The sequence below is a fragment of the Aristolochia californica genome, unplaced genomic scaffold (genome assembly GCF_029961685.1).
Source record: "Aristolochia californica isolate CCGP_79_NKW_82.1479 unplaced genomic scaffold, dmAriCali1.0.hap1 SCAF_6, whole genome shotgun sequence".
NCBI lineage: Eukaryota > Viridiplantae > Streptophyta > Magnoliopsida > Piperales > Aristolochiaceae > Aristolochia > Aristolochia californica.
In genome coordinates this window covers 20287432-20299614 of record NW_027182257.1, presented here as the reverse complement: position 1 = coordinate 20299614, position 12183 = coordinate 20287432, and positions in this window count along the sequence as shown.

Genomic DNA, 12183 nt, shown 5'->3' with positions numbered 1-12183 from the left:
AGCTATTATTAGGGGGTTGTACTAGTGGAATTTCCCAAACATGGATTTTGGGGTTCCTTTTTAGTGCCTGAAATAATTCTCTATAGTTTTCGAATTTTTTTTGCACACATGAACTCTAAAATTTTTCGTTTGGTTGGGATCTTATATCTTTTTTGTTTACGAGGAAAAATGGGAGAGCGCAAGTTTGGACCCGAAAAAAATAAATTTGAACATCCCAAGTGGAAATGCACAAATGCTGAGGGAGATAATTCCAAAAAGCAAAAAGTGATTTTAAAGGACAGGCAAAAAGTGGGTAGGTAAATATCCAACCATTTGAGAATTTGATTTTTACTACTCCCCCAAATTTTTGGATCATTAGGCCACTTGCATCCTCAACATGCTTGTGGCATGCACATCCACCACACTTAAAGCATGTTGGGATCAGTTAGAAGTCCCTTTCCTATAAAATTCCACCAAGCTATTATTAGGGGGTTGTACTAGTGGAATTTCCCAAACATGGATTTTGGGGTTCATTTTTAGTACCTGAAATAATTCTCTATAGTTTTCGAATTTTTTTTCCACACGTGAACTCTAAAATTTTCGTTTTGGTGCGATCTTATATCTATTTTGTTTACGAGGAAAAATGGGAGAGGACAAGTTTGGACCCGAAAAAAAAAAAAAATTTGAACATCCCAAATGGAAAAGCACAAATGCTGAGAGAGATAATTCCAAAAAGCAAAAAGTGGGTTGGTAAATATCCAACCACTTGAGAATTTGATTTTTTCTACTCCCCCTAATTTTTGGATCATTAGGCCACTTGCATCCTCAACATGCCTGTGGCATGCACATCCACCACACTTAAAGCATGTTGGGATCAGTTAGAAGTCCCTTTCTTATAAAATTCCACCAAGCTATTATTAGGGGGTTGTACTAGTGGAATTTCCCAAACATGGATTTTGGGGTACATTTTTAATGCCTGATATAATTATCTATAGTTATCGAAACTTTTTTGAACACATGAACTCTAAAATTTTCGTTTTGTTGCGATCTTATATCTATTTTGTTTACGAGGAAAAATGGGAGAGCACAACTTTGGACCCGAAAAAAAAAAAAAATTTGAACATCCCAAATGGAAATGGACAAATGCTGAGGGAGATAATTCCAAAAAGCAAAAAGTGATTTTTAAGGATAAGGAAAAAGTGGGTTGGTAAATATCCAACCACTTGAGAATTGGATTTTTTCAACTCCCCCTAATTTTTGGATCATTAGGACACTTGCATCCTCAACATGCTTGTGGCATGCACATCCACCACACTTAAAGCATGTTGGGATCAGTTAGAAGTCCCTTTCTTATAAAATTCCACCAAGCTATTATTAGGGGGTTGTACTAGTGGAATTTCCCAAACATGGATTTTGGGGTACATTTTTAATCCCTGATATAATTATCTATAGTTATCGAAACTTTTTTGAACACATGAACTCTAAAATTTTCGTTTTGTTGCGATCTTATATCTATTTTGTTTACGAGGAAAAATGGGAGAGCACAACTTTGGACCCGAAAAAAAAAAAAATTTGAACATCCCAAGTGGAAATGCACAAATGCTGAGAGAGATAATTCCAAAAAGCAAAAAGTGATTTTAAAGGATAGGCAAAAAGTGGGTAGGTAAATATCCAACCATTTGAGAATTTGATTTTTACTACTCCCCCAAATTTTTGGATCATTAGGCCACTTGCATCCTCAACATGCTTGTGGCATGCACATCCACCACACTTAAAGCATGTTGGGATCAGTTAGAAGTCCCTTTCCTATAAAATTCCACCAAGCTATTATTAGGGGGTTGTACTAGTGGAATTTCCTAAACATGGATTTTGGGGTTCATTTTTAGTACCTGAAATAATTCTCTATAGTTTTCGAATTTTTTTCCGCACGTGAACTCTAAAATTTTCGTTTTGGTGCGATCTTATATCTATTTTGTTTACGAGGAAAAATGGGAGAGGACAAGTTCGGACCCGAAAAAAAAAAAAAATTTGAACATCCCAAATGGAAAAGCACAAATGCTGAGAGAGATAATTCCAAAAAGCAAAAAGTGGGTTGGTAAATATCCAACCACTTGAGAATTTGATTTTTTCTACTCCCCCTAATTTTTGGATCATTAGGCCACTTGCATCCTCAACATGCTTGTGGCATGCACATCCACCACACTTAAAGCATGTTGGGATCAGTTAGAAGTCCCTTTCTTATAAAATTCCACCAAGCTATTATTAGGGGGTTGTACTAGTGGAATTTCCCAAACATGGATTTTGGGGTACATTTTTAATCCCTGATATAATTATCTATAGTTATCGAAACTTTTTTGAACACATGAACTCTAAAATTTTCGTTTTGTTGCGATCTTATATCTATTTTGTTTACGAGGAAAAATGGGAGAGCACAACTTTGGACCCGAAAAAAAAAAAAAATTTGAACATCCCAAATGGAAATGCACAAATGCTGAGAGAGATAATTCCAAAAAGAAAAAAGTGATTTTTAAGGATAAGCAAAAAGTGGGTTGGTAAATATCCAACCACTTGAGAATTGGATTTTTTCAACTCCCCCTAATTTTTGGATCATTAGGCCACTTGCATCCTCAACATGCTTGTGGCATGCACATCCACCACACATAAAGCATGTTGGGATTAGTTAGAAGTCCCTTTCCTATAAAATTCCACCAAGCTATTATTAGGGGGTTGTACTAGTGGAATTTCCCAAACATGGATTTTGGGGCTCACTTTTAGTGCCTGAAATAATTCTCTATAGTTTCAGATTTTGTTTGCACACATGAACACTAAAATTTTCGTTTTGTTGCGATCTTATATCTTTTTTGTTTACGAGGAAAAATGGGAGAGCAAAAGTTTGGACCCGAGAAAAAAAAAAAAATTTGATCCCAAATGGAAATGCACAAATGCTGAGAGAGATAATTCCAAAAAGCAAAAAGTGATTTTTAAGGGTAGGAAAAAAGTGGGTTGGTAAATATCCAACCACTTGAGTATTTGATTTTTTCTACTCCCCCTAATTTTTGGATCATTAGGCTACTCGCATCCTCAACATGCTTGTGGCATGCACATCCACCACACTTAAAGCATGTTGGGATCAGTTAGAAGTCCCTTTCCTAAAAAATTCCACCAAGCTATTATTAGGGGGTTGTACTAGTGGAATTTCCCAAACATGGATTTTGGGGTTCATTTTTTGTGCCTGAAATAATTCTCTATAGTTTTCGAATTTTTTTTGCACACATGAACTCTAAAATTTTTCGTTTGGTTGGGATCTTATATCTTTTTTGTTTACGAGGAAAAATGGGATAGCACAAGTTTGGACCCGAAAAAAAAAAAATTTGAACATCCCAAATGGAAATGCACAAATGCTGAGAGAGATAATTCCAAAAAGCAAAAAGTGATTTTAAAGGATAGGCAAAAAGTGGGTAGGTAAATATCCAACCATTTGAGAATTTGATTTTTACTACTCCCCCTAATTTTTGGATCATTAGGCCACTTGCATCCTCAACTTGCTTGTGGCATGCACATCCACCACACTTAAAGCATGTTGGGATCAGTTAGAAGTCCCTTTCCTATAAAATTCCACCAAGCTATTATTAGGGGGTTGTACTAGTGGAATTTCCCAAACATGGATTTTGGAGTTCATTTTTAGTACCTGAAATAATTCTCTATAGTTTTCGAATTTTTTTTTCCGCACGTGAACTCTAAAATTTTCGTTTTGGTGCGATCTTATATCTTTTTTGTTTACGAGGAAAAATGGGAGAGGACAAGTTTGGACCCGAAAAAAAAAAAAAATTTGAACATCCCAAATGGAAAAGCACAAATGCTGAGAGAGATAATTCCAAAAAGCAAAAAGTGGGTTGGTAAATATCCAACCACTTGAGAATTTGATTTTTTCTACTCCCCCTAATTTTTGGATCATTAGGCCACTTGCATCCTCAACATGCTTGTGGCATGCACATCCACCACACTTAAAGCATGTTGGGATCAGTTAGAAGTCCATTTCCTATAAAATTCCACCAAGCTATTATTAGGGGGTTGTACTAGTGGAATTTCCCAAACATGGATTTTGGGGTACATTTTTAATGCCTGATATAATTATCTATAGTTATCGAAACTTTTTTGAACACATGAACTCTAAAATTTTCGTTTTGTTGCGATCTTATATCTATTTTGTTTACGAGGAAAAATGGGAGAGCACAACTTTGGACCCGAAAAAAAAAAAAATTTTGAACATCCCAAATGGAAATGCACAAATGCTGAGAGAGATAATTCCAAAAAGCAAAAAGTGATTTTTAAGGATAAGCAAAAAGTGGGTTGGTAAATATCCAACCACTTGAGAATTGGATTTTTTCAACTCCCCCTAATTTTTGGATCATTAGGCCACTTGCATCCTCAACTTGCTTGTGGCATGCACATCCACCACACATAAAGCATGTTGGGATTAGTTAGAAGTCCCTTTCCTATAAAATTCCACCAAGCTATTATTAGGGGGTTGTACTAGTGGAATTTCCCAAACATGGATTTTGGGGCTCACTTTTAGTGCCTGAAATAATTCTCTATAGTTTCCAATTTTGTTTGCACACATGAACACTATAATTTTCGTTTTGTTGCGATCTTATATCTTTTTTGTTTACGAGGAAAAATGGGAGGGCAAAAGTTTGGACCCGAGAAAAAAAAAAAATTTGATCCCAAATGGAAATGCACAAATGCTGAGAGAGATAATTCCAAAGAGCAAAAAGTGATTTTTAAGGGTAGGAAAAAAGTGGGTTGGTAAATATCCAACCACTTGAGTATTTGATTTTTTCTACTCCCCCTAATTTTTGGATCATTAGGCTACTCGCATCCTCGACATGCTTGTGGCATGCACATCCACCACACTTAAAGCATGTTGGGATCAGTTAGAAGTCCCTTTCCTATAAAATTCCACCAAGCTATTATTAGGGGGTTGTACTAGTGGAATTTCCCAAACATGGATTTTGGAGTTCATTTTTAGTACCTGAAATAATTCTCTATAGTTTTCGAATTTTTTTTTCCGCACGTGAACTCTAAAATTTTCGTTTTGGTACGATCTTATATCTTTTTTGTTTACGAGGAAAAATGGGAGAGGACAAGTTTGGACCCGAAAAAAAAAAAAATTTGAACATCCCAAATGGAAAAGCACAAATGCTGAGAGAGATAATTCCAAAAAGCAAAAAGTGGGTTGGTAAATATCCAACCACTTGAGAATTTGATTTTTTCTACTCCCCCTAATTTTTGGATCATTAGGCCACTTGCATCCTCAACATGCCTGTGGCATGCACATCCACCACACTTAAAGCATGTTGGGATCAGTTAGAAGTCCCTTTCTTATAAAATTCCACCAAGCTATTATTAGGGGGTTGTACTAGTGGAATTTCCCAAACATGGATTTTGGGGTACATTTTTAATGCCTGATATAATTATCTATAGTTATCGAAACTTTTTTGAACACATGAACTCTAAAATTTTCGTTTTGTTGCGATCTTATAACTATTTTGTTTACGAGGAAAAATGGGAGAGCACAACTTTGGACCCGAAAAAAAAAAAAAATTTGAACATCTCAAATGGAAATGGACAAATGCTGAGAGAGATAATTCCAAAAAGCAAAAAGTGATTTTTAAGGATAAGCAAAAAGTGGGTTGGTAAATATCCAACCACTTGAGAATTGGATTTTTTCAACTCCCCCTAATTTTTGGATCATTAGGCCACTTGCATCCTCAACATGCTTGTGGCATGCACATCCACCACACATAAAGCATGTTGGGATTAGTTAGAAGTCCCTTTCCTATAAAATTCCACCAAGCTATTATTAGGGGGTTGTACTAGTGGAATTTCCCAAACATGGATTTTGGGGCTCATTTTTAGTGCCTGAAATAATTCTCTATAGTTTTTGAATTTTGTTTGCACGCATGAACTCTAAAATTTTCGTTTTGTTGCGATCTTATATCTTTTTTGTTTACGAGGAAAAATGGGAGAGCAAAAGTTTGGACCCAAGAAAAAAAAAAAAATTTGATCCCTAATGGAAATGCACAAATGCTGAGAGACATAATTCCAAAAAGCAAAAAGTGATTTTTAAGGGTAGGCAAAAAGTGGGTTGGTAAATATCCAACCACTTGAGAATTTGATTTTTCTACTCCCCCTAATTTTTGGATCATTAGGCTACTCGCATCCTCAACATGCTTGTGGCATGCACATCCACCACACTTAAAGCATGTTGGGATCAGTTAGAAGTCCCTTTCTTATAAAATTCCACCAAGCTATTATTAGGGGGTTGTACGAGTGGAATTTCCCAAACATGGATTTTGGGGTACATTTTTAATGCCTGATATAATTATCTATAGTTATCGAAACTTTTTTGAACACATGAACTCTAAAATTTTCGTTTTGTTGCGATCTTATATCTATTTTGTTTACGAGGAAAAATGGGAGAGCACAACTTTGGACCCGAAAAAAAAAAAAAATTTGAACATCCCAAATGGAAATGGACAAATGCTGAGAGAGATAATTCCAAAAAGCAAAAAGTGATTTTTAAGGATAAGGAAAAAGTGGGTTGGTAAATATCCAACCACTTGAGAATTGAATTTTTTCAACTCCCCCTAATTTTTGGATCATTAGGACACTTGCATCCTCAACATGCTTGTGGCATGCACATCCACCACACTTAAAGCATGTTGGGATCAGTTAGAAGTCCCTTTCTTATAAAATTCCACCAAGCTATTATTAGGGGGTTGTACTAGTGGAATTTCCCAAACATGGATTTTGGGGTACATTTTTAATCCCTGATATAATTATCTATAGTTATCGAAACTTTTTTGAACACATGAACTCTAAAATTTTCGTTTTGTTGCGATCTTATATCTATTTTGTTTACGATGAAAAATGGGAGAGCACAACTTTGGACCCGAAAAAAAAAAAAAATTTGAACATCCCAAGTGGAAATGCACAAATGCTGAGAGAGATAATTCCAAAAAGCAAAAAGTGATTTTAAAGGATAGGCAAAAAGTGGGTAGGTAAATATCCAACCATTTGAGAATTTGATTTTTACTACTCCCCCAAATTTTTGGATCATTAGGCCACTTGCATCCTCAACATGCTTGTGGCATGCACATCCACCACACTTAAAGCATGTAGGGATCAGTTAGAAGTCCCTTTCCTATAAAATTCCACCAAGCTATTATTAGGGGGTTGTACTAGTGGAATTTCCCAAACATGGATTTTGGGGTTCATTTTTAGTACCTGAAATAATTCTCTATAGTTTTCGAATTTTTTTTCCGCACGTGAACTCTAAAATTTTCGTTTTGGTGCGATCTTATATCTATTTTGTTTACGAGGAAAAATGGGAGAGGACAAGTTCGGACCCGAAAAAAAAAAAAAATTTGAACATCCCAAATGGAAAAGCACAAATGCTGAGAGAGATAATTCCAAAAAGCAAAAAGTGGGTTGGTAAATATCCAACCACTTGATTATTTGATTTTTTCAACTCCCCCTAATTTTTGGATCATTAGGACACTTGCATCCTCAACATGCTTGTGGCATGCACATCCACCACACTTAAAGCATGTTGGGATCAGCTAGAAGTCCCTTTCCTATAAAATTCCACCAAGCTATTATTAGGGGGTTGTACTAGTGGAATTTCCCAAACATGGATTTTGGGGTACATTTTTAATCCCTGATATAATTATCTATAGTTATCGAAACTTTTTTGAACACATGAACTCTAAAATTTTCGTTTTGTTGCGATCTTATATCTATTTTGTTTACGAGGAAAAATGGGAGAGCACAACTTTGGACCCGAAAAAAAAAAAAATTTGAACATCCCAAATGGAAATGCACAAATGCTGAGAGAGATAATTCCAAAAAGCAAAAAGTGATTTTTAAGGATAAGGAAAAAGTGGGTTGGTAAATATCCAACCACTTGAGAATTCGATTTTTTCAACTCCCCCTAATTTTTGGATCATTAGGCCACTTGCATCCTCAACATGCTTGTGGCATGCACATCCACCACACATAAAGCATGTTGGGATTAGTTAGAAGTCCCTTTCCTATAAAATTCCACCAAGCTATTATTAGGGGGTTGTACTAGTGGAATTTCCCAAACATGGATTTTGGGGCTCACTTTTAGTGCCTGAAATAATTCTCTATAGTTTCCAATTTTGTTTGCACACATGAACACTAAAATTTTCGTTTTGTTGCGATCTTATATCTTTTTTGTTTACGAGGAAAAATGGGAGAGCAAAAGTTTGGACCCGAGAAAAAAAAAATTTGATCCCAAATGGAAATGCACAAATGCTGAGAGAGATAATTCCAAAAAGCAAAAAGTGATTTTTAAGGGTAGGAAAAAAGTGGGTTGGTAAATATCCAACCACTTGAGTATTTGATTTTTTCTACTCCCCCTAATTTTTGGATCATTAGGCTACTCGCATCCTCAACATGCTTGTGGCATGCACATCCACCACACTTAAAGCATGTTGGGATCAGTTAGAAGTCCCTTTCCTATAAAATTCCACCAAGCTATTATTAGGGGGTTGTACTAGTGGAATTTCCCAAACATGGATTTTGGGGTTCATTTTTAGTGCCTGAAATAATTCTCTATAGTTTTCGATTTTTTTTTGCACACATGAACTCTAAAATTTTTCGTTTGGTTGGGATCTTATATCTTTTTTGTTTACGAGGAAAAATGGGATAGCACAAGTTTGGACCCGAAAAAAAAAAAATTTGAACATCCCAAATGGAAATGCACAAATGCTGAGAGAGATAATTCCAAAAAGCAAAAAGTGATTTTAAAGGATAGGCAAAAAGTGGGTAGGTAAATATCCAACCATTTGAGAATTTGATTTTTACTACTCCCCCTAATTTTTGGATCATTAGGCCACTTGCATCCTCAACTTGCTTGTGGCATGCACATCCACCACACTTAAAGCATGTTGGGATCAGTTAGAAGTCCCTTTCCTATAAAATTCCACCAAGCTATTATTAGGGGGTTGTACTAGTGGAATTTCCCAAACATGGATTTTGGAGTTCATTTTTAGTACCTGAAATAATTCTCTATAGTTTTCGAATTTTTTTTTCCGCACGTGAACTCTAAAATTTTCGTTTTGGTGCGATCTTATATCTTTTTTGTTTACGAGGAAAAATGGGAGAGGACAAGTTCGGACCCGAAAAAAAAAAAAAATTTGAACATCCCAAATGGAAAAGCACAAATGCTGAGAGAGATAATTCCAAAAAGCAAAAAGTGGGTTGGTAAATATCCAACCACTTGAGAATTTGATTTTTTCTACTCCCCCTAATTTTTGGATCATTAGGCCACTTGCATCCTCAACATGCTTGTGGCATGCACATCCACCACACTTAAAGCATGTTGGGATCAGTTAGAAGTCCCTTTCTTATAAAATTTCACCAAGCTATTATTAGGGGTTGTACTAGTGGAATTTCCCAAACATGGATTTTGGGGTACATTTTTACTTCCTGATATAATTATCTATAGTTATCAAAACTTTTTTGAACACATGAACTCTAAAATTTTCGTTTTGTTGCGATCTTATATCTATTTTGTTTACGAGGAAAAATGGGAGAGCACAACTTTGGACCCGAAAAAAAAAAAAAATTTGAACATCCCAAATGGAAATGCACAAATGCTGAGAGAGATAATTCCAAAAAGCAAAAAGTGATTTTTAATGATAAGCAAAAAGTGGGTTGGTAAATATCCAACCACTTGAGAATGGATTTTTTCAACTCCCCCTAATTTTTGGACCATTAGGCCACTTGCATCCTCAACATGCTTGTGGCATGCACATCCACTACACATAAAGCATGTTGGGATTAGTTAGAAGTCCCTTTCCTATAAAATTCCACCAAGCTATTATTAGGGGGTTGTACTAGTGGAATTTCCCAAACATGGATTTTGGGGCTCACTTTTAGTGCCTGAAATAATTCTCTATAGTTTCCAATTTTGTTTGCACACATGAACACTAAAATTTTCGTTTTGTTGCGATCTTATATCTTTTTTGTTTACGAGGAAAAATGGGAGAGCAAAAGTTTGGACCCGAGAAAAAAAAAAATTTGATCCCAAATGGAAATGCACAAATGCTGAGAGAGATAATTCCAAAAAGCAAAAAGTGATTTTTAAGGGTAGGAAAAAAGTGGGTTGGTAAATATCCAACCACTTGAGTATTTGATTTTTTCTACTCACCCTAATTTTTGGATCATTAGGCTACTCACATCCTCAACATGCTTGTGGCATGCACATCCACCACACTTAAAGCATGTTGGGATCAGTTAGAAGTCCCTTTCCTATAAAATTCCACCAAGCTATTATTAGGGGGTTGTACTAGTGGAATTTCCCAAACATGGATTTTGGGGTTCATTTTTAGTGCCTGAAATAATTCTCTATAGTTTTCGAATTTTTTTTGCACACATGAACTCTAAAATTTTTCGTTTGGTTGGGATCTTATATCTTTTTTGTTTACGAGGAAAAATGGGATAGCACAAGTTTGGACCCGAAAAAAAAAAAATTTGAACATCCCAAATGGAAATGCACAAATGCTGAGAGAGATAATTCCAAAAAGCAAAAAGTGATTTTAAAGGATAGGCAAAAAGTGGGTAGGTAAATATCCAACCATTTGAGAATTTGATTTTTACTACTCCCCCTAATTTTTGGATCATTAGGCCACTTGCATCCTCAACTTGCTTGTGGCATGCACATCCACCACACTTAAAGCATGTTGGGATCAGTTAGAAGTCCCTTTCCTATAAAATTCCACCAAGCTATTATTAGGGGGTTGTACTAGTGGAATTTCCCAAACATGGATTTTGGAGTTCATTTTTAGTACCTGAAATAATTCTCTATAGTTTTCGAATTTTTTTTTTCCGCACGTGAACTCTAAAATTTTCGTTTTGGTGCGATCTTATATCTTTTTTGTTTACGAGGAAAAATGGGAGAGGACAAGATCGGACCCGAAAAAAAAAAAAAATTTGAACATCCCAAATGGAAAAGCACAAATGCTGAGAGAGATAATTCCAAAAAGCAAAAAGTGGGTTGGTAAATATCCAACCACTTGAGAATTTGATTTTTTCTACTCCCCCTAATTTTTGGATCATTAGGCCACTTGCATCCTCAACATGCTTGTCGCATGCACATCCACCACACTTAAAGCATGTTGGGATCAGTTAGAAGTCCCTTTCTTATAAAATTTCACCAAGCTATTATTAGGGGTTGTACTAGTGGAATTTCCCAAACATGGATTTTGGGGTACATTTTTACTTCCTGATATAATTTTCTATAGTTATCGAAACTTTTTTGAACACATGAACTCTAAAATTTTCGTTTTGTTGCGATCTTATATCTATTTTGTTTACGAGGAAAAATGGGAGAGCACAACTTTGGACCCGAAAAAAAAAAAAAATTTGAACATCCCAAATGGAAATGCACAAATGCTGAGAGAGATAATTCCAAAAAGCAAAAAGTGATTTTTAAGGATAAGCAAAAAGTGGGTTGGTAAATATCCAACCACTTGAGAATTGGATTTTTTCAACTCCCCCTAATTTTTGGACCATTAGGCCACTTGCATCCTCAACATGCTTGTGGCATGCACATCCACCACACATAAAGCATGTTGGGATTAGTTAGAAGTCCCTTTCCTATAAAATTCCACCAAGCTATTATTAGGGGGTTGTACTAGTGGAATTTCCCAAACATGGATTTTGGGGCTCACTTTTAGTGCCTGAAATAATTCTCTATAGTTTCCAATTTTGTTTGCACACATGAACACTAAAATTTTCGTTTTGTTGCGATCTTATATCTTTTTTGTTTACGAGGAAAAATGGGAGAGCAAAAGTTTGGACCCGAGAAAAAAAAAAAATTTGATCCCAAATGGAAATGCACAAATGCTGAGAGAGATAATTCCAAAAAGCAAAAAGTGATTTTTAAGGGTAGGAAAAAAGTGGGTTGGTAAATATCCAACCACTTGAGTATTTGATTTTTTCTACTCCCCCTAATTTTTGGATCATTAGGCTACTCGCATTCTCAACATGCTTGTGGCATGCACATCCACCACACTTAAAGCATGTTGGGATCAGTTAGAAGTCCCTTTCCTATAAAATTCCACCAAGCTATTATTAGGGGGTTGTACTAGTGGAATTTCCCAAACATGG